At 51.7% G+C, this 18,538-nt stretch overlaps 13 non-coding genes across 13 annotated transcripts; all 13 read right to left on the bottom strand.

The window, feature by feature from the left end:
* Nucleotides 1-402: 402 nt before the first annotated feature.
* On the bottom strand, nt 403-521 carry LOC126321874 (5S ribosomal RNA). Its single transcript, XR_007558606.1, has one exon. It is a non-coding gene; the product is annotated as a 5S ribosomal RNA (ribosomal RNA).
* A 1,282-nt stretch (nt 522-1,803) lies between these two features.
* LOC126321890 (5S ribosomal RNA) lies at nt 1,804-1,922 on the bottom strand. The gene has a single exon (XR_007558621.1). It is a non-coding gene; the product is annotated as a 5S ribosomal RNA (ribosomal RNA).
* A 1,282-nt stretch (nt 1,923-3,204) lies between these two features.
* LOC126321889 (5S ribosomal RNA) lies at nt 3,205-3,323 on the bottom strand. Its single transcript, XR_007558620.1, has one exon. It is a non-coding gene; the product is annotated as a 5S ribosomal RNA (ribosomal RNA).
* A 1,282-nt stretch (nt 3,324-4,605) lies between these two features.
* On the bottom strand, nt 4,606-4,724 carry LOC126321888 (5S ribosomal RNA). Its single transcript, XR_007558619.1, has one exon. It is a non-coding gene; the product is annotated as a 5S ribosomal RNA (ribosomal RNA).
* Nucleotides 4,725-6,007: 1,283 nt separating this feature from the next.
* Nucleotides 6,008-6,126, bottom strand: LOC126321887 (5S ribosomal RNA). The gene has a single exon (XR_007558618.1). It is a non-coding gene; the product is annotated as a 5S ribosomal RNA (ribosomal RNA).
* Nucleotides 6,127-7,408: 1,282 nt separating this feature from the next.
* LOC126321886 (5S ribosomal RNA) lies at nt 7,409-7,527 on the bottom strand. The gene has a single exon (XR_007558617.1). It is a non-coding gene; the product is annotated as a 5S ribosomal RNA (ribosomal RNA).
* A 1,282-nt stretch (nt 7,528-8,809) lies between these two features.
* Nucleotides 8,810-8,928, bottom strand: LOC126321885 (5S ribosomal RNA). Its single transcript, XR_007558616.1, has one exon. It is a non-coding gene; the product is annotated as a 5S ribosomal RNA (ribosomal RNA).
* Nucleotides 8,929-10,210: 1,282 nt separating this feature from the next.
* On the bottom strand, nt 10,211-10,329 carry LOC126321869 (5S ribosomal RNA). Its single transcript, XR_007558601.1, has one exon. It is a non-coding gene; the product is annotated as a 5S ribosomal RNA (ribosomal RNA).
* Nucleotides 10,330-11,611: 1,282 nt separating this feature from the next.
* On the bottom strand, nt 11,612-11,730 carry LOC126321884 (5S ribosomal RNA). The gene has a single exon (XR_007558615.1). It is a non-coding gene; the product is annotated as a 5S ribosomal RNA (ribosomal RNA).
* Nucleotides 11,731-13,012: 1,282 nt separating this feature from the next.
* LOC126321882 (5S ribosomal RNA) lies at nt 13,013-13,131 on the bottom strand. Its single transcript, XR_007558613.1, has one exon. It is a non-coding gene; the product is annotated as a 5S ribosomal RNA (ribosomal RNA).
* A 1,282-nt stretch (nt 13,132-14,413) lies between these two features.
* LOC126321868 (5S ribosomal RNA) lies at nt 14,414-14,532 on the bottom strand. The gene has a single exon (XR_007558600.1). It is a non-coding gene; the product is annotated as a 5S ribosomal RNA (ribosomal RNA).
* A 1,282-nt stretch (nt 14,533-15,814) lies between these two features.
* On the bottom strand, nt 15,815-15,933 carry LOC126321867 (5S ribosomal RNA). Its single transcript, XR_007558599.1, has one exon. It is a non-coding gene; the product is annotated as a 5S ribosomal RNA (ribosomal RNA).
* A 1,282-nt stretch (nt 15,934-17,215) lies between these two features.
* Nucleotides 17,216-17,334, bottom strand: LOC126321881 (5S ribosomal RNA). Its single transcript, XR_007558612.1, has one exon. It is a non-coding gene; the product is annotated as a 5S ribosomal RNA (ribosomal RNA).
* Nucleotides 17,335-18,538: the final 1,204 nt, after the last annotated feature.

Below are 18,538 nucleotides of genomic sequence, written 5' to 3'. Positions count from 1 at the left end.
TGGCAGGGGTAGCGACAAGAAAGCAAGAAATGAAGACAGCCAGAGTTCCCAGGCGGTCGCCGATCCGAATATAAACGTTGTTGCTTATCTTCGGCGGTCGGACGGGAACAGGTTTTTTTTAATGTAGTTAGTTTTTGGAATTTAGCGCTCCTACAAAACAGTAGGCTCTGACGCATTTCAAGAGCACATCTGTCGATTCGCAGTGTTTCGTTATTTTCAACGAGTTCCTAGCACTCTTCCTCCGCGCATTCTTGTACAAACTGAGTTCATTACTGTAATTTCGCATCTTACGTTTAATACAGTAGTTTAAAATGCTTGTGGAAGCATCTTCGTCGCACCTGAGAGTTTGTATGAAAAGAGGGCTGGCAGGTGTAGTGACATAAAATTTAAAAGAAGAGAGGGAGCCAACAGCACCCGGTGTTCCCAGGCGGTCACCCATCCAAGTACTAACCGGACCCGATGTTGCTTAACTTCGGTGATAGGACGAGAACCGGTGTATTCAACATGGTATGGCCGTTGGCGTCCTTATACTGTAGCCGCACGGCACAAGAAGGCTTCGCCTCTCCTCCCAATACACGCAATCGCCATTTTCGGTGGCACATTTGACGCAAAGCACGTCCTTCCACCTCGAAGGCGACGCGCAGTGCGGCGCGCCGCCACGTGGGTCAGACGCACAACACAGCTGCTCGTTGCACCGCCTGTCATTCGTTTGGTTCGTGCGGCCTCCGACACTCGCGGGAGACGCACCTTGTTATTGTTGTCCGTCGCAGGGATTGCGCGCGGCCGGGCGGCGGGTGGACTGCGCGGGGTGTGGCAGTGTCCTGCTGGACCGAGAGAAGCGTTCTCACCTGCCTGACACGCGTCGCGCTTCTAGATATTTGCGTAATTCGCACGGTGCATAATCGGCTGTCACCTTCCGTCCCGACTTGTCCCGACTTTGCTCGACTGCCGCTCGCTGCCGCTCGGGTCGCGGTCCATATGACAGCACAAGCACGAGGAACATCTGCGAGATGGGCGCGGGCCGAACCGGCGTGTCCGAGGCGACGTGTGCGGCCGTTCGGAGCTACCAGAGCAGCTCTGTGCCGCGCCGTGCCGTGGAAAGGTGCGAAAACATGCACACAAGACACAGGCTTTTCGACAAAGTATCCATCTCTTGTAGCGACGAAAGGTAAATTTTTGTTTACAATTTTGCCGTTGTGCACTGCTACAAAACAATATGCCCTGACGTATTTCACAACATTTCTGTCACTTCATACTGTTTTGTTATTTCCAGAGACTCTTTGCAAGTCTTCCTTGGCGCACTCTTTTCAAACTGAGTTCCTTAATATCGTATCTTACGATAGTTTAAAATCAGTATGGAAGCATCTTTGTCACATGAGAAAGGTAGCATGAAAAAACGGCTGGCAGGGGTAGCGACAAGAAAGCAAGAAATGAAGACAGCCAGAGTTCCCAGGCGGTCGCCGATCCGAATATAAACGTTGTTGCTTATCTTCGGTGGTCGGACGGGAACAGGTTTTTTTTAATGTAGTTAGTTTTTGGAATTTAGCGCTCCTACAAAACAGTAGGCTCTGACGCATTTCAAGAGCACATCTGTCGATTCGCAGTGTTTCGTTATTTTCAACGAGTTCCTAGCACTCTTCCTCCGCGCATTCTTGTACAAACTGAGTTCATTACTGTAATTTCGCATCTTACGTTTAATACAGTAGTTTAAAATGCTTGTGGAAGCATCTTCGTCGCACCTGAGAGTTTGTATGAAAAGAGGGCTGGCAGGTGTAGTGACATAAAATTTAAAAGAAGAGAGGGAGCCAACAGCACCCGGTGTTCCCAGGCGGTCACCCATCCAAGTACTAACCGGGCCCGATGTTGCTTAACTTCGGTGATCGGACGAGAACCGGTGTATTCAACATGGTATGGCCGTTGGCGTCCGTATACTGTAGCCGCACGGCACAAGAAGGCTTCGCCTCTCCTCCCAATACACGCAATCGCCATTTTCGGTGGCACATTTGACGCAAAGCACGTCCTTCCACCTCGAAGGCGACGCGCAGTGCGGCGCGCCGCCACGTGGGTCAGACGCACAACACAGCTGCTCGTTGCACCGCCTGTCATTCGTTTGGTTCGTGCGGCCTCCGACACTCGCGGGAGACGCACCTTGTTATTGTTGTCCGTCGCAGGGATTGCGCGCGGCCGGGCGGCGGGTGGACTGCGCGGGGTGTGGCAGTGTCCTGCTGGACCGAGAGAAGCGTTCTCACCTGCCTGACACGCGTCGCGCTTCTAGATATTTGCGTAATTCGCACGGTGCATAATCGGCTGTCACCTTCCGTCCCGACTTGTCCCGACTTTGCTCGACTGCCGCTCGCTGCCGCTCGGGTCGCGGTCCATATGACAGCACAAGCACGAGGAACATCTGCGAGATGGGCGCGGGCCGAACCGGCGTGTCCGAGGCGACGTGTGCGGCCGTTCGGAGCTACCAGAGCAGCTCTGTGCCGCGCCGTGCCGTGGAAAGGTGCGAAAACATGCACACAAGACACAGGCTTTTCGACAAAGTATCCATCTCTTGTAGCGACGAAAGGTAAATTTTTGTTTACAAATTTGCCGTTGTGCACTGCTACAAAACAATATGCCCTGACGTATTTCACAACATTTCTGTCACTTCATACTGTTTTGTTATTTCCAGAGACTCTTTGCAAGTCTTCCTTGGCGCACTCTTTTCAAACTGAGTTCCTTAATATCGTATCTTACGATAGTTTAAAATCAGTATGGAAGCATCTTTGTCACATGAGAAAGGTAGCATGAAAAAACGGCTGGCAGGGGTAGTGACAAGAAAGCAAGAAATGAAGACAGCCAGAGTTCCCAGGCGGTCGCCGATCCGAATATAAACGTTGTTGCTTATCTTCGGTGGTCGGACGGGAACAGGTTTTTTTTAATGTAGTTAGTTTTTGGAATTTAGCGCTCCTACAAAACAGTAGGCTCTGACGCATTTCAAGAGCACATCTGTCGATTCGCAGTGTTTCGTTATTTTCAACGAGTTCCTAGCACTCTTCCTCCGCGCATTCTTGTACAAACTGAGTTCATTACTGTAATTTCGCATCTTACGTTTAATACAGTAGTTTAAAATGCTTGTGGAAGCATCTTCGTCGCACCTGAGAGTTTGTATGAAAAGAGGGCTGGCAGGTGTAGTGACATAAAATTTAAAAGAAGAGAGGGAGCCAACAGCACCCGGTGTTCCCAGGCGGTCACCCATCCAAGTACTAACCGGGCCCGATGTTGCTTAACTTCGGTGATCGGACGAGAACCGGTGTATTCAACATGGTATGGCCGTTGGCGTCCTTATACTGTAGCCGCACGGCACAAGAAGGCTTCGCCTCTCCTCCCAATACACGCAATCGCCATTTTCGGTGGCACATTTGACGCAAAGCACGTCCTTCCACCTCGAAGGCGACGCGCAGTGCGGCGCGCCGCCACGTGGGTCAGACGCACAACACAGCTGCTCGTTGCACCGCCTGTCATTCGTTTGGTTCGTGCGGCCTCCGACACTCGCGGGAGACGCACCTTGTTATTGTTGTCCGTCGCAGGGATTGCGCGCGGCCGGGCGGCGGGTGGACTGCGCGGGGTGTGGCAGTGTCCTGCTGGACCGAGAGAAGCGTTCTCACCTGCCTGACACGCGTCGCGCTTCTAGATATTTGCGTAATTCGCACGGTGCATAATCGGCTGTCACCTTCCGTCCCGACTTGTCCCGACTTTGCTCGACTGCCGCTCGCTGCCGCTCGGGTCGCGGTCCATATGACAGCACAAGCACGAGGAACATCTGCGAGATGGGCGCGGGCCGAACCGGCGTGTCCGAGGCGACGTGTGCGGCCGTTCGGAGCTACCAGAGCAGCTCTGTGCCGCGCCGTGCCGTGGAAAGGTGCGAAAACATGCACACAAGACACAGGCTTTTCGACAAAGTATCCATCTCTTGTAGCGACGAAAGGTAAATTTTTGTTTACAATTTTGCCGTTGTGCACTGCTACAAAACAATATGCCCTGACGTATTTCACAACATTTCTGTCACTTCATACTGTTTTGTTATTTCCAGAGACTCTTTGCAAGTCTTCCTTGGCGCACTCTTTTCAAACTGAGTTCCTTAATATCGTATCTTACGATAGTTTAAAATCAGTATGGAAGCATCTTTGTCACATGAGAAAGGTAGCATGAAAAAACGGCTGGCAGGGGTAGCGACAAGAAAGCAAGAAATGAAGACAGCCAGAGTTCCCAGGCGGTCGCCGATCCGAATATAAACGTTGTTGCTTATCTTCGGTGGTCGGACGGGAACAGGTTTTTTTTAATGTAGTTAGTTTTTGGAATTTAGCGCTCCTACAAAACAGTAGGCTCTGACGCATTTCAAGAGCACATCTGTCGATTCGCAGTGTTTCGTTATTTTCAACGAGTTCCTAGCACTCTTCCTCCGCGCATTCTTGTACAAACTGAGTTCATTACTGTAATTTCGCATCTTACGTTTAATACAGTAGTTTAAAATGCTTGTGGAAGCATCTTCGTCGCACCTGAGAGTTTGTATGAAAAGAGGGCTGGCAGGTGTAGTGACATAAAATTTAAAAGAAGAGAGGGAGCCAACAGCACCCGGTGTTCCCAGGCGGTCACCCATCCAAGTACTAACCGGGCCCGATGTTGCTTAACTTCGGTGATCGGACGAGAACCGGTGTATTCAACATGGTATGGCCGTTGGCGTCCTTATACTGTAGCCGCACGGCACAAGAAGGCTTCGCCTCTCCTCCCAATACACGCAATCGCCATTTTCGGTGGCACATTTGACGCAAAGCACGTCCTTCCACCTCGAAGGCGACGCGCAGTGCGGCGCGCCGCCACGTGGGTCAGACGCACAACACAGCTGCTCGTTGCACCGCCTGTCATTCGTTTGGTTCGTGCGGCCTCCGACACTCGCGGGAGACGCACCTTGTTATTGTTGTCCGTCGCAGGGATTGCGCGCGGCCGGGCGGCGGGTGGACTGCGCGGGGTGTGGCAGTGTCCTGCTGGACCGAGAGAAGCGTTCTCACCTGCCTGACACGCGTCGCGCTTCTAGATATTTGCGTAATTCGCACGGTGCATAATCGGCTGTCACCTTCCGTCCCGACTTGTCCCGACTTTGCTCGACTGCCGCTCGCTGCCGCTCGGGTCGCGGTCCATATGACAGCACAAGCACGAGGAACATCTGCGAGATGGGCGCGGGCCGAACCGGCGTGTCCGAGGCGACGTGTGCGGCCGTTCGGAGCTACCAGAGCAGCTCTGTGCCGCGCCGTGCCGTGGAAAGGTGCGAAAGCATGCACACAAGACACAGGCTTTTCGACAAAGTATCCATCTCTTGTAGCGACGAAAGGTAAATTTTTGTTTACAAATTTGCCGTTGTGCACTGCTACAAAACAATATGCCCTGACGTATTTCACAACATTTCTGTCACTTCATACTGTTTTGTTATTTCCAGAGACTCTTTGCAAGTCTTCCTTGGCGCACTCTTTTCAAACTGAGTTCCTTAATATCGTATCTTACGATAGTTTAAAATCAGTATGGAAGCATCTTTGTCACATGAGAAAGGTAGCATGAAAAAACGGCTGGCAGGGGTAGCGACAAGAAAGCAAGAAATGAAGACAGCCAGAGTTCCCAGGCGGTCGCCGATCCGAATATAAACGTTGTTGCTTATCTTCGGTGGTCGGACGGGAACAGGTTTTTTTTTAATGTAGTTAGTTTTTGGAATTTATCGCTCCTACAAAACAGTAGGCTCTGACGCATTTCAAGAGCACATCTGTCGATTCGCAGTGTTTCGTTATTTTCAACGAGTTCCTAGCACTCTTCCTCCGCGCATTCTTGTACAAACTGAGTTCATTACTGTAATTTCGCATCTTACGTTTAATACAGTAGTTTAAAATGCTTGTGGAAGCATCTTCGTCGCACCTGAGAGTTTGTATGAAAAGAGGGCTGGCAGGTGTAGTGACATAAAATTTAAAAGAAGAGAGGGAGCCAACAGCACCCGGTGTTCCCAGGCGGTCACCCATCCAAGTACTAACCGGGCCCGATGTTGCTTAACTTCGGTGATCGGACGAGAACCGGTGTATTCAACATGGTATGGCCGTTGGCGTCCTTATACTGTAGCCGCACGGCACAAGAAGGCTTCGCCTCTCCTCCCAATACACGCAATCGCCATTTTCGGTGGCACATTTGACGCAAAGCACGTCCTTCCACCTCGAAGGCGACGCGCAGTGCGGCGCGCCGCCACGTGGGTCAGACGCACAACACAGCTGCTCGTTGCACCGCCTGTCATTCGTTTGGTTCGTGCGGCCTCCGACACTCGCGGGAGACGCACCTTGTTATTGTTGTCCGTCGCAGGGATTGCGCGCGGCCGGGCGGCGGGTGGACTGCGCGGGGTGTGGCAGTGTCCTGCTGGACCGAGAGAAGCGTTCTCACCTGCCTGACACGCGTCGCGCTTCTAGATATTTGCGTAATTCGCACGGTGCATAATCGGCTGTCACCTTCCGTCCCGACTTGTCCCGACTTTGCTCGACTGCCGCTCGCTGCCGCTCGGGTCGCGGTCCATATGACAGCACAAGCACGAGGAACATCTGCGAGATGGGCGCGGGCCGAACCGGCGTGTCCGAGGCGACGTGTGCGGCCGTTCGGAGCTACCAGAGCAGCTCTGTGCCGCGCCGTGCCGTGGAAAGGTGCGAAAACATGCACACAAGACACAGGCTTTTCGACAAAGTATCCATCTCTTGTAGCGACGAAAGGTAAATTTTTGTTTACAATTTTGCCGTTGTGCACTGCTACAAAACAATATGCCCTGACGTATTTCACAACATTTCTGTCACTTCATACTGTTTTGTTATTTCCAGAGACTCTTTGCAAGTCTTCCTTGGCGCACTCTTTTCAAACTGAGTTCCTTAATATCGTATCTTACGATAGTTTAAAATCAGTATGGAAGCATCTTTGTCACATGAGAAAGGTAGCATGAAAAAACGGCTGGCAGGGGTAGCGACAAGAAAGCAAGAAATGAAGACAGCCAGAGTTCCCAGGCGGTCGCCGATCCGAATATAAACGTTGTTGCTTATCTTCGGTGGTCGGACGGGAACAGGTTTTTTTTAATGTAGTTAGTTTTTGGAATTTAGCGCTCCTACAAAACAGTAGGCTCTGACGCATTTCAAGAGCACATCTGTCGATTCGCAGTGTTTCGTTATTTTCAACGAGTTCCTAGCACTCTTCCTCCGCGCATTCTTGTACAAACTGAGTTCATTACTGTAATTTCGCATCTTACGTTTAATACAGTAGTTTAAAATGCTTGTGGAAGCATCTTCGTCGCACCTGAGAGTTTGTATGAAAAGAGGGCTGGCAGGTGTAGTGACATAAAATTTAAAAGAAGAGAGGGAGCCAACAGCACCCGGTGTTCCCAGGCGGTCACCCATCCAAGTACTAACCGGGCCCGATGTTGCTTAACTTCGGTGATCGGACGAGAACCGGTGTATTCAACATGGTATGGCCGTTGGCGTCCGTATACTGTAGCCGCACGGCACAAGAAGGCTTCGCCTCTCCTCCCAATACACGCAATCGCCATTTTCGGTGGCACATTTGACGCAAAGCACGTCCTTCCACCTCGAAGGCGACGCGCAGTGCGGCGCGCCGCCACGTGGGTCAGACGCACAACACAGCTGCTCGTTGCACCGCCTGTCATTCGTTTGGTTCGTGCGGCCTCCGACACTCGCGGGAGACGCACCTTGTTATTGTTGTCCGTCGCAGGGATTGCGCGCGGCCGGGCGGCGGGTGGACTGCGCGGGGTGTGGCAGTGTCCTGCTGGACCGAGAGAAGCGTTCTCACCTGCCTGACACGCGTCGCGCTTCTAGATATTTGCGTAATTCGCACGGTGCATAATCGGCTGTCACCTTCCGTCCCGACTTGTCCCGACTTTGCTCGACTGCCGCTCGCTGCCGCTCGGGTCGCGGTCCATATGACAGCACAAGCACGAGGAACATCTGCGAGATGGGCGCGGGCCGAACCGGCGTGTCCGAGGCGACGTGTGCGGCCGTTCGGAGCTACCAGAGCAGCTCTGTGCCGCGCCGTGCCGTGGAAAGGTGCGAAAACATGCACACAAGACACAGGCTTTTCGACAAAGTATCCATCTCTTGTAGCGACGAAAGGTAAATTTTTGTTTACAATTTTGCCGTTGTGCACTGCTACAAAACAATATGCCCTGACGTATTTCACAACATTTCTGTCACTTCATACTGTTTTGTTATTTCCAGAGACTCTTTGCAAGTCTTCCTTGGCGCACTCTTTTCAAACTGAGTTCCTTAATATCGTATCTTACGATAGTTTAAAATCAGTATGGAAGCATCTTTGTCACATGAGAAAGGTAGCATGAAAAAACGGCTGGCAGGGGTAGCGACAAGAAAGCAAGAAATGAAGACAGCCAGAGTTCCCAGGCGGTCGCCGATCCGAATATAAACGTTGTTGCTTATCTTCGGTGGTCGGACGGGAACAGGTTTTTTTTAATGTAGTTAGTTTTTGGAATTTAGCGCTCCTACAAAACAGTAGGCTCTGACGCATTTCAAGAGCACATCTGTCGATTCGCAGTGTTTCGTTATTTTCAACGAGTTCCTAGCACTCTTCCTCCGCGCATTCTTGTACAAACTGAGTTCATTACTGTAATTTCGCATCTTACGTTTAATACAGTAGTTTAAAATGCTTGTGGAAGCATCTTCGTCGCACCTGAGAGTTTGTATGAAAAGAGGGCTGGCAGGTGTAGTGACATAAAATTTAAAAGAAGAGAGGGAGCCAACAGCACCCGGTGTTCCCAGGCGGTCACCCATCCAAGTACTAACCGGGCCCGATGTTGCTTAACTTCGGTGATCGGACGAGAACCGGTGTATTCAACATGGTATGGCCGTTGGCGTCCGTATACTGTAGCCGCACGGCACAAGAAGGCTTCGCCTCTCCTCCCAATACACGCAATCGCCATTTTCGGTGGCACATTTGACGCAAAGCACGTCCTTCCACCTCGAAGGCGACGCGCAGTGCGGCGCGCCGCCACGTGGGTCAGACGCACAACACAGCTGCTCGTTGCACCGCCTGTCATTCGTTTGGTTCGTGCGGCCTCCGACACTCGCGGGAGACGCACCTTGTTATTGTTGTCCGTCGCAGGGATTGCGCGCGGCCGGGCGGCGGGTGGACTGCGCGGGGTGTGGCAGTGTCCTGCTGGACCGAGAGAAGCGTTCTCACCTGCCTGACACGCGTCGCGCTTCTAGATATTTGCGTAATTCGCACGGTGCATAATCGGCTGTCACCTTCCGTCCCGACTTGTCCCGACTTTGCTCGACTGCCGCTCGCTGCCGCTCGGGTCGCGGTCCATATGACAGCACAAGCACGAGGAACATCTGCGAGATGGGCGCGGGCCGAACCGGCGTGTCCGAGGCGACGTGTGCGGCCGTTCGGAGCTACCAGAGCAGCTCTGTGCCGCGCCGTGCCGTGGAAAGGTGCGAAAGCATGCACACAAGACACAGGCTTTTCGACAAAGTATCCATCTCTTGTAGCGACGAAAGGTAAATTTTTGTTTACAAATTTGCCGTTGTGCACTGCTACAAAACAATATGCCCTGACGTATTTCACAACATTTCTGTCACTTCATACTGTTTTGTTATTTCCAGAGACTCTTTGCAAGTCTTCCTTGGCGCACTCTTTTCAAACTGAGTTCCTTAATATCGTATCTTACGATAGTTTAAAATCAGTATGGAAGCATCTTTGTCACATGAGAAAGGTAGCATGAAAAAACGGCTGGCAGGGGTAGCGACAAGAAAGCAAGAAATGAAGACAGCCAGAGTTCCCAGGCGGTCGCCGATCCGAATATAAACGTTGTTGCTTATCTTCGGTGGTCGGACGGGAACAGGTTTTTTTTAATGTAGTTAGTTTTTGGAATTTAGCGCTCCTACAAAACAGTAGGCTCTGACGCATTTCAAGAGCACATCTGTCGATTCGCAGTGTTTCGTTATTTTCAACGAGTTCCTAGCACTCTTCCTCCGCGCATTCTTGTACAAACTGAGTTCATTACTGTAATTTCGCATCTTACGTTTAATACAGTAGTTTAAAATGCTTGTGGAAGCATCTTCGTCGCACCTGAGAGTTTGTATGAAAAGAGGGCTGGCAGGTGTAGTGACATAAAATTTAAAAGAAGAGAGGGAGCCAACAGCACCCGGTGTTCCCAGGCGGTCACCCATCCAAGTACTAACCGGGCCCGATGTTGCTTAACTTCGGTGATGGGACGAGAACCGGTGTATTCAACACGGTATGGCCGTTGGCGTCCTTATACTGTAGCCGCACGGCACAAGAAGGCTTCGCCTCTCCTCCCAATACACGCAATCGCCATTTTCGGTGGCACATTTGACGCAAAGCACGTCCTTCCACCTCGAAGGCGACGCGCAGTGCGGCGCGCCGCCACGTGGGTCAGACGCACAACACAGCTGCTCGTTGCACCGCCTGTCATTCGTTTGGTTCGTGCGGCCTCCGACACTCGCGGGAGACGCACCTTGTTATTGTTGTCCGTCGCAGGGATTGCGCGCGGCCGGGCGGCGGGTGGACTGCGCGGGGTGTGGCAGTGTCCTGCTGGACCGAGAGAAGCGTTCTCACCTGCCTGACACGCGTCGCGCTTCTAGATATTTGCGTAATTCGCACGGTGCATAATCGGCTGTCACCTTCCGTCCCGACTTGTCCCGACTTTGCTCGACTGCCGCTCGCTGCCGCTCGGGTCGCGGTCCATATGACAGCACAAGCACGAGGAACATCTGCGAGATGGGCGCGGGCCGAACCGGCGTGTCCGAGGCGACGTGTGCGGCCGTTCGGAGCTACCAGAGCAGCTCTGTGCCGCGCCGTGCCGTGGAAAGGTGCGAAAACATGCACACAAGACACAGGCTTTTCGACAAAGTATCCATCTCTTGTAGCGACGAAAGGTAAATTTTTGTTTACAATTTTGCCGTTGTGCACTGCTACAAAACAATATGCCCTGACGTATTTCACAACATTTCTGTCACTTCATACTGTTTTGTTATTTCCAGAGACTCTTTGCAAGTCTTCCTTGGCGCACTCTTTTCAAACTGAGTTCCTTAATATCGTATCTTACGATAGTTTAAAATCAGTATGGAAGCATCTTTGTCACATGAGAAAGGTAGCATGAAAAAACGGCTGGCAGGGGTAGCGACAAGAAAGCAAGAAATGAAGACAGCCAGAGTTCCCAGGCGGTCGCCGATCCGAATATAAACGTTGTTGCTTATCTTCGGTGGTCGGACGGGAACAGGTTTTTTTTAATGTAGTTAGTTTTTGGAATTTAGCGCTCCTACAAAACAGTAGGCTCTGACGCATTTCAAGAGCACATCTGTCGATTCGCAGTGTTTCGTTATTTTCAACGAGTTCCTAGCACTCTTCCTCCGCGCATTCTTGTACAAACTGAGTTCATTACTGTAATTTCGCATCTTACGTTTAATACAGTAGTTTAAAATGCTTGTGGAAGCATCTTCGTCGCACCTGAGAGTTTGTATGAAAAGAGGGCTGGCAGGTGTAGTGACATAAAATTTAAAAGAAGAGAGGGAGCCAACAGCACCCGGTGTTCCCAGGCGGTCACCCATCCAAGTACTAACCGGGCCCGATGTTGCTTAACTTCGGTGATCGGACGAGAACCGGTGTATTCAACATGGTATGGCCGTTGGCGTCCGTATACTGTAGCCGCACGGCACAAGAAGGCTTCGCCTCTCCTCCCAATACACGCAATCGCCATTTTCGGTGGCACATTTGACGCAAAGCACGTCCTTCCACCTCGAAGGCGACGCGCAGTGCGGCGCGCCGCCACGTGGGTCAGACGCACAACACAGCTGCTCGTTGCACCGCCTGTCATTCGTTTGGTTCGTGCGGCCTCCGACACTCGCGGGAGACGCACCTTGTTATTGTTGTCCGTCGCAGGGATTGCGCGCGGCCGGGCGGCGGGTGGACTGCGCGGGGTGTGGCAGTGTCCTGCTGGACCGAGAGAAGCGTTCTCACCTGCCTGACACGCGTCGCGCTTCTAGATATTTGCGTAATTCGCACGGTGCATAATCGGCTGTCACCTTCCGTCCCGACTTGTCCCGACTTTGCTCGACTGCCGCTCGCTGCCGCTCGGGTCGCGGTCCATATGACAGCACAAGCACGAGGAACATCTGCGAGATGGGCGCGGGCCGAACCGGCGTGTCCGAGGCGACGTGTGCGGCCGTTCGGAGCTACCAGAGCAGCTCTGTGCCGCGCCGTGCCGTGGAAAGGTGCGAAAACATGCACACAAGACACAGGCTTTTCGACAAAGTATCCATCTCTTGTAGCGACGAAAGGTAAATTTTTGTTTACAATTTTGCCGTTGTGCACTGCTACAAAACAATATGCCCTGACGTATTTCACAACATTTCTGTCACTTCATACTGTTTTGTTATTTCCAGAGACTCTTTGCAAGTCTTCCTTGGCGCACTCTTTTCAAACTGAGTTCCTTAATATCGTATCTTACGATAGTTTAAAATCAGTATGGAAGCATCTTTGTCACATGAGAAAGGTAGCATGAAAAAACGGCTGGCAGGGGTAGCGACAAGAAAGCAAGAAATGAAGACAGCCAGAGTTCCCAGGCGGTCGCCGATCCGAATATAAACGTTGTTGCTTATCTTCGGTGGTCGGACGGGAACAGGTTTTTTTTAATGTAGTTAGTTTTTGGAATTTAGCGCTCCTACAAAACAGTAGGCTCTGACGCATTTCAAGAGCACATCTGTCGATTCGCAGTGTTTCGTTATTTTCAACGAGTTCCTAGCACTCTTCCTCCGCGCATTCTTGTACAAACTGAGTTCATTACTGTAATTTCGCATCTTACGTTTAATACAGTAGTTTAAAATGCTTGTGGAAGCATCTTCGTCGCACCTGAGAGTTTGTATGAAAAGAGGGCTGGCAGGTGTAGTGACATAAAATTTAAAAGAAGAGAGGGAGCCAACAGCACCCGGTGTTCCCAGGCGGTCACCCATCCAAGTACTAACCGGGCCCGATGTTGCTTAACTTCGGTGATCGGACGAGAACCGGTGTATTCAACATGGTATGGCCGTTGGCGTCCGTATACTGTAGCCGCACGGCACAAGAAGGCTTCGCCTCTCCTCCCAATACACGCAATCGCCATTTTCGGTGGCACATTTGACGCAAAGCACGTCCTTCCACCTCGAAGGCGACGCGCAGTGCGGCGCGCCGCCACGTGGGTCAGACGCACAACACAGCTGCTCGTTGCACCGCCTGTCATTCGTTTGGTTCGTGCGGCCTCCGACACTCGCGGGAGACGCACCTTGTTATTGTTGTCCGTCGCAGGGATTGCGCGCGGCCGGGCGGCGGGTGGACTGCGCGGGGTGTGGCAGTGTCCTGCTGGACCGAGAGAAGCGTTCTCACCTGCCTGACACGCGTCGCGCTTCTAGATATTTGCGTAATTCGCACGGTGCATAATCGGCTGTCACCTTCCGTCCCGACTTGTCCCGACTTTGCTCGACTGCCGCTCGCTGCCGCTCGGGTCGCGGTCCATATGACAGCACAAGCACGAGGAACATCTGCGAGATGGGCGCGGGCCGAACCGGCGTGTCCGAGGCGACGTGTGCGGCCGTTCGGAGCTACCAGAGCAGCTCTGTGCCGCGCCGTGCCGTGGAAAGGTGCGAAAGCATGCACACAAGACACAGGCTTTTCGACAAAGTATCCATCTCTTGTAGCGACGAAAGGTAAATTTTTGTTTACAAATTTGCCGTTGTGCACTGCTACAAAACAATATGCCCTGACGTATTTCACAACATTTCTGTCACTTCATACTGTTTTGTTATTTCCAGAGACTCTTTGCAAGTCTTCCTTGGCGCACTCTTTTCAAACTGAGTTCCTTAATATCGTATCTTACGATAGTTTAAAATCAGTATGGAAGCATCTTTGTCACATGAGAAAGGTAGCATGAAAAAACGGCTGGCAGGGGTAGCGACAAGAAAGCAAGAAATGAAGACAGCCAGAGTTCCCAGGCGGTCGCCGATCCGAATATAAACGTTGTTGCTTATCTTCGGTGGTCGGACGGGAACAGGTTTTTTTTAATGTAGTTAGTTTTTGGAATTTAGCGCTCCTACAAAACAGTAGGCTCTGACGCATTTCAAGAGCACATCTGTCGATTCGCAGTGTTTCGTTATTTTCAACGAGTTCCTAGCACTCTTCCTCCGCGCATTCTTGTACAAACTGAGTTCATTACTGTAATTTCGCATCTTACGTTTAATACAGTAGTTTAAAATGCTTGTGGAAGCATCTTCGTCGCACCTGAGAGTTTGTATGAAAAGAGGGCTGGCAGGTGTAGTGACATAAAATTTAAAAGAAGAGAGGGAGCCAACAGCACCCGGTGTTCCCAGGCGGTCACCCATCCAAGTACTAACCGGGCCCGATGTTGCTTAACTTCGGTGATGGGACGAGAACCGGTGTATTCAACACGGTATGGCCGTTGGCGTCCTTATACTGTAGCCGCACGGCACAAGAAGGCTTCGCCTCTCCTCCCAATACACGCAATCGCCATTTTCGGTGGCACATTTGACGCAAAGCACGTCCTTCCACCTCGAAGGCGACGCGCAGTGCGGCGCGCCGCCACGTGGGTCAGACGCACAACACAGCTGCTCGTTGCACCGCCTGTCATTCGTTTGGTTCGTGCGGCCTCCGACACTCGCGGGAGACGCACCTTGTTATTGTTGTCCGTCGCAGGGATTGCGCGCGGCCGGGCGGCGGGTGGACTGCGCGGGGTGTGGCAGTGTCCTGCTGGACCGAGAGAAGCGTTCTCACCTGCCTGACACGCGTCGCGCTTCTAGATATTTGCGTAATTCGCACGGTGCATAATCGGCTGTCACCTTCCGTCCCGACTTGTCCCGACTTTGCTCGACTGCCGCTCGCTGCCGCTCGGGTCGCGGTCCATATGACAGCACAAGCACGAGGAACATCTGCGAGATGGGCGCGGGCCGAACCGGCGTGTCCGAGGCGACGTGTGCGGCCGTTCGGAGCTACCAGAGCAGCTCTGTGCCGCGCCGTGCCGTGGAAAGGTGCGAAAGCATGCACACAAGACACAGGCTTTTCGACAAAGTATCCATCTCTTGTAGCGACGAAAGGTAAATTTTTGTTTACAAATTTGCCGTTGTGCACTGCTACAAAACAATATGCCCTGACGTATTTCACAACATTTCTGTCACTTCATACTGTTTTGTTATTTCCAGAGACTCTTTGCAAGTCTTCCTTGGCGCACTCTTTTCAAACTGAGTTCCTTAATATCGTATCTTACGATAGTTTAAAATCAGTATGGAAGCATCTTTGTCACATGAGAAAGGTAGCATGAAAAAACGGCTGGCAGGGGTAGCGACAAGAAAGCAAGAAATGAAGACAGCCAGAGTTCCCAGGCGGTCGCCGATCCGAATATAAACGTTGTTGCTTATCTTCGGTGGTCGGACGGGAACAGGTTTTTTTTAATGTAGTTAGTTTTTGGAATTTAGCGCTCCTACAAAACAGTAGGCTCTGACGCATTTCAAGAGCACATCTGTCGATTCGCAGTGTTTCGTTATTTTCAACGAGTTCCTAGCACTCTTCCTCCGCGCATTCTTGTACAAACTGAGTTCATTACTGTAATTTCGCATCTTACGTTTAATACAGTAGTTTAAAATGCTTGTGGAAGCATCTTCGTCGCACCTGAGAGTTTGTATGAAAAGAGGGCTGGCAGGTGTAGTGACATAAAATTTAAAAGAAGAGAGGGAGCCAACAGCACCCGGTGTTCCCAGGCGGTCACCCATCCAAGTACTAACCGGGCCCGATGTTGCTTAACTTCGGTGATGGGACGAGAACCGGTGTATTCAACACGGTATGGCCGTTGGCGTCCTTATACTGTAGCCGCACGGCACAAGAAGGCTTCGCCTCTCCTCCCAATACACGCAATCGCCATTTTCGGTGGCACATTTGACGCAAAGCACGTCCTTCCACCTCGAAGGCGACGCGCAGTGCGGCGCGCCGCCACGTGGGTCAGACGCACAACACAGCTGCTCGTTGCACCGCCTGTCATTCGTTTGGTTCGTGCGGCCTCCGACACTCGCGGGAGACGCACCTTGTTATTGTTGTCCGTCGCAGGGATTGCGCGCGGCCGGGCGGCGGGTGGACTGCGCGGGGTGTGGCAGTGTCCTGCTGGACCGAGAGAAGCGTTCTCACCTGCCTGACACGCGTCGCGCTTCTAGATATTTGCGTAATTCGCACGGTGCATAATCGGCTGTCACCTTCCGTCCCGACTTGTCCCGACTTTGCTCGACTGCCGCTCGCTGCCGCTCGGGTCGCGGTCCATATGACAGCACAAGCACGAGGAACATCTGCGAGATGGGCGCGGGCCGAACCGGCGTGTCCGAGGCGACGTGTGCGGCCGTTCGGAGCTACCAGAGCAGCTCTGTGCCGCGCCGTGCCGTGGAAAGGTGCGAAAACATGCACACAAGACACAGGCTTTTCGACAAAGTATCCATCTCTTGTAGCGACGAAAGGTAAATTTTTGTTTACAATTTTGCCGTTGTGCACTGCTACAAAACAATATGCCCTGACGTATTTCACAACATTTCTGTCACTTCATACTGTTTTGTTATTTCCAGAGACTCTTTGCAAGTCTTCCTTGGCGCACTCTTTTCAAACTGAGTTCCTTAATATCGTATCTTACGATAGTTTAAAATCAGTATGGAAGCATCTTTGTCACATGAGAAAGGTAGCATGAAAAAACGGCTGGCAGGGGTAGCGACAAGAAAGCAAGAAATGAAGACAGCCAGAGTTCCCAGGCGGTCGCCGATCCGAATATAAACGTTGTTGCTTATCTTCGGCGGTCGGACGGGAACAGGTTTTTTTTAATGTAGTTAGTTTTTGGAATTTAGCGCTCCTACAAAACAGTAGGCTCTGACGCATTTCAAGAGCACATCTGTCGATTCGCAGTGTTTCGTTATTTTCAACGAGTTCCTAGCACTCTTCCTCCGCGCATTCTTGTACAAACTGAGTTCATTACTGTAATTTCGCATCTTACGTTTAATACAGTAGTTTAAAATGCTTGTGGAAGCATCTTCGTCGCACCTGAGAGTTTGTATGAAAAGAGGGCTGGCAGGTGTAGTGACATAAAATTTAAAAGAAGAGAGGGAGCCAACAGCACCCGGTGTTCCCAGGCGGTCACCCATCCAAGTACTAACCGGGCCCGATGTTGCTTAACTTCGGTGATCGGACGAGAACCGGTGTATTCAACATGGTATGGCCGTTGGCGTCCTTATACTGTAGCCGCACGGCACAAGAAGGCTTCGCCTCTCCTCCCAATACACGCAATCGCCATTTTCGGTGGCACATTTGACGCAAAGCACGTCCTTCCACCTCGAAGGCGACGCGCAGTGCGGCGCGCCGCCACGTGGGTCAGACGCACAACACAGCTGCTCGTTGCACCGCCTGTCATTCGTTTGGTTCGTGCGGCCTCCGACACTCGCGGGAGACGCACCTTGTTATTGTTGTCCGTCGCAGGGATTGCGCGCGGCCGGGCGGCGGGTGGACTGCGCGGGGTGTGGCAGTGTCCTGCTGGACCGAGAGAAGCGTTCTCACCTGCCTGACACGCGTCGCGCTTCTAGATATTTGCGTAATTCGCACGGTGCATAATCGGCTGTCACCTTCCGTCCCGACTTGTCCCGACTTTGCTCGACTGCCGCTCGCTGCCGCTCGGGTCGCGGTCCATATGACAGCACAAGCACGAGGAACATCTGCGAGATGGGCGCGGGCCGAACCGGCGTGTCCGAGGCGACGTGTGCGGCCGTTCGGAGCTACCAGAGCAGCTCTGTGCCGCGCCGTGCCGTGGAAAGGTGCGAAAACATGCACACAAGACACAGGCTTTTCGACAAAGTATCCATCTCTTGTAGCGACGAAAGGTAAATTTTTGTTTACAATTTTGCCGTTGTGCACTGCTACAAAACAATATGCCCTGACGTATTTCACAACATTTCTGTCACTTCATACTGTTTTGTTATTTCCAGAGACTCTTTGCAAGTCTTCCTTGGCGCACTCTTTTCAAACTGAGTTCCTTAATATCGTATCTTACGATAGTTTAAAATCAGTATGGAAGCATCTTTGTCACATGAGAAAGGTAGCATGAAAATACGGCTGGCAGGGGTAGCGACAAGAAAGCAAGAAATGAAGACAGCCAGAGTTCCCAGGCGGTCGCCGATCCGAATATAAACGTTGTTGCTTATCTTCGGTGGTCGGACGGGAACAGGTTTTTTTTAATGTAGTTAGTTTTTGGAATTTAGCGCTCCTACAAAACAGTAGGCTCTGACGCATTTCAAGAGCACATCTGTCGATTCGCAGTGTTTCGTTATTTTCAACGAGTTCCTAGCACTCTTCCTCCGCGCATTCTTGTACAAACTGAGTTCATTACTGTAATTTCGCATCTTACGTTTAATACAGTAGTTTAAAATGCTTGTGGAAG

This window comes from Schistocerca gregaria, unplaced genomic scaffold, assembly GCF_023897955.1.
Source record: "Schistocerca gregaria isolate iqSchGreg1 unplaced genomic scaffold, iqSchGreg1.2 ptg000774l, whole genome shotgun sequence".
NCBI lineage: Eukaryota > Metazoa > Arthropoda > Insecta > Orthoptera > Acrididae > Schistocerca > Schistocerca gregaria.
Note: the sequence above shows the minus strand (reverse complement) of the source record. Positions and strands in the feature narration are given on the sequence as shown.